The 3,108-nt window shown below is 46.4% G+C and overlaps 1 long non-coding RNA gene across 1 annotated transcript in view; it reads left to right on the top strand.

Moving 5' to 3' along the window:
- The window catches only part of LOC109304270, a 19,258-nt gene extending 17,428 nt beyond the window's left edge, over positions 1-1,830 (top strand). The window contains exon 3 of the long non-coding RNA XR_002099324.1: positions 1,274-1,830. This is a non-coding gene — a long non-coding RNA (uncharacterized LOC109304270). The remainder of the gene's footprint in view (positions 1-1,273) is intronic.
- The last annotated feature ends 1,278 nt before the right edge of the window (positions 1,831-3,108 follow it).

Consider the following 3,108-nt stretch of genomic DNA (forward strand, 5'->3'; position numbering starts at 1 on the left):
CTGTCTGTCTGTCTGTCTGTCTGTCTGTCTGTCTGTCTGTCTGTCTGTCTGTCTGTCTGTCTGTCTGTCTGTCTGTCTGTCTGTCTGTCTGTCTGTCTGTCTGTCTGTCTGTCTGTCTGTCTGTCAACATGATGGCATGAATCAAGCACAGACTGGAGGCAGAGCAAAGGCCAGGCATGGCCATGTATGTGACATCATCTTCAGTAACACTAGGGTTGAGTCATGAATAATTTCAGCAGAAAATCATTCTCTCAGACCACATCTCAGGCCCAGGGATGTTCCTTTCCCCTCAAGGGAACACATCAAGTAGAAAGGGCCCAAATAAACTAAACTCAGTGCTGTGGGTCTGCCACCCTTTAGTCGATAAGAGTTTTTGGTTGAACACAGTTTCTGGGTGACCAGCCAACGACCAGAAAGAGTCTAGTCATTCTGCACCATAAAGAACATGGTTTGTAGAAATGACAGGAAAAAATGGGGCGGTGGGGGAGAAGTTAAAGCTGACAGATGTCAGTGTGAGGTTCAGAAACAAGCAGGAATTTTTTTTTTAGGGAAATGAAGATAATGAAATGAGTTTTGGGCCATTGCAAATCTCTCAACGTGTGTACCCTTTCCCACAGTCTCAGTTTGTGTGTGGAACAGAGAGGTTCTTTCCAAGCCAGTTTTTTTACTGTTCTGCTGCAAGCCACAAAATGGATCTGCTATGCATTAAACTCATTGGAGGTGACAGGGATAAAGCACATAAGCAGGGGGTAGTGTTAGTGTAACTTTTTGTACTGCTGTTTTATGGATAAAAAGAGAACTTCTGTGTCCTGAAAAAAGTGTGGAACGCCAGTGGACATGGGCAGACGAACATATACCTAGGTGTAATTTACATCCATTTTGTATACTACTGTAAGTTACACCAGGATCAGGAACAGACAGACATACAGCTATTCTATATTCCTACACTCCTATCCTGGAACACAGGAATGCCTCATCACTAGGTAGTGGGGAAAAGGAATGGTTTGCTTGCTATGAGCAAAGTGCTACCCTAAGGTGAATACAAACAGACAAAACCTAAAAGTATGTAACTTACACTGATGGAATTTTATCCCTGAATCTTTCTCCATCAGTTTAGGTAAAATTTCCCTGGTTCATGGGTTTGTGTCACAGAATCCATAGAATAGTATGGCTGGAAGAGACTGCTGGGGGTTATCTAGTCGAAACCCCTGTTCAAGGCAAGATCTTCCTATCCAAACCATCCCATACAAGTCCTTGTCTAACCAATTCCTAGAACTATACAATCAACCCTGTTGCACATCTACAAGGAAAAACAAAGACACCAAAAGCACCCTAATCTGCTTCAGGTAAACCAGGAGGATGAAGACTGTCAGTGTCCTGCCACTACAAGGAATTTTAAAATGCACTCAAGAGATCAGCTACTACTGTCTTATATGGGTATAATGCCAATTAGGTTGAGGTAAACATGTTGCCTGTCTAGGCTCTGATTTCCCCCCTCAGTTACATCAGTATAAGTCAGGAGTAAATTCAGTAAAGATAATGGTATTGCTCTGCCATAATGAACTGGAGAATGAAGGTCATGCCCATGAAAAGGGAGAGTGCCAGAGACTAAACGCTTCTGTTTACCTCCAGGCTTTGTGCAGCATGTACAAAAGCAATGTTCACTTCTGTACACTATCACCCAGGTAACATTCCTCTGCCCTGACCCACAGAGAAATCCACAAGGTCTAAATAGTTCATTCCTTCTTCATTGTCCGTTGTGTCTCCTGACTGAGACAGCCAACCCAGGGACTGTTTGCGAAGTGGTCTGAGGGGCCTCCTAGATAGCGTTTACCACAGAGTTGTCCCCGCCACATGTGAAGTGAGTCCATATATCTGGCCATCCACACATTTTTCCCCATGTATGAGTGAATGCATAGGCCTTGCCTACATTCAAGAATAACCCAGGAAGAGCAATCAGTGGACATCAGTTGCTATAGCTGCAACACTGCTGCCTCTTCAGGGTTTTGTGCCAGCTGAGATAATTGCAATTTGTCACTGTTCAGCTTGCTCTGTGCTCATTGCTGAAACTGGAGCTGTTTCTAACATTAAGCAATTTTCTGCTCACTCTCACACACACTTTGTAGCTGTTCCATCCACTGCTAGCTCTTCCGCCTTATGCCTGTGTCAGGCATACACCAGATGACACTGTGTAAACAGCTGCATGCAGCTCACAGGGAGACATCCAGCTGCAGCAAGCCAGCTGTTGAGCAGCTCTCAGTCTGGTATGTAGCACACAGACTCCACTGGGGGGACTCTGCACATTTTTTGGCAGAGATTTTAGACAGCACCTCAAAGATAGAGGCAACGTGTCATAGCCTTCAGAAGAGCTCTAGCAAGCCACAACATTGGCAGAAGCCCACTGGGACACTACATTCATCCAGGCACTTAGCTCCCTTTGGCACATCTCCCCACCACTTCAGGTAAGTGCAATGTGTCCCTTTCAGCCCTGCAGCCTCTAGGGAGAGAGTCCATCAGAGGGGTTTGAAGAAAAGGTAAGAATTTAGTAGTCCCAGGGGATTGTCTGCTGCTTATTTATTCCTGGTTTTCCAAGTCACATTGGGGGGATCTTTCATCGTTTCATAATTTCATAGTCAGTAGGGTCAGAAGAGACCCAAGCAGATCATTAAGTCTGACCCCCTGCCATGGGCAGCAAAGAGTACTGGAGTCAAACGACCCCACCTCGGTGGTTGTCTAGCTTCCTTTTGAAGACCCCTAGTGTAGAGGCGAGCACCACTTCCCTTGGAAGTTGGTTCCAGCTCCTAGCTGCCCAGACTGTGAAGCAGTGCCTCCTGATACCTAGCTTAGACCTCCTGAATCTACTCTCCGTCAGCTTATGGCCATTGTTTCTTGTTACTCCCAGCAGTGCTTGGGGGAACAGGGACTCTCCCATTGCCTGTTGGTCTCCCTTGGCCAGTTTATAGGCAACCACCAGATCCCCCCTCAGCCTTCTCTTGAAGGCTGAACAGGTTCAGGTCTCGTAGCCTCTCCTCATAGGGCCTACCCTGCTGACCCCTGATCATGTGAGTGGCCCTCCTCTGGACCCTCTCCATGCTGTCCACATCCCTC

Source organism: Gavialis gangeticus, unplaced genomic scaffold (genome assembly GCF_001723915.1).
Source record: "Gavialis gangeticus isolate Ggan-Ray unplaced genomic scaffold, GavGan_comp1, whole genome shotgun sequence".
NCBI lineage: Eukaryota > Metazoa > Chordata > Crocodylia > Gavialidae > Gavialis > Gavialis gangeticus.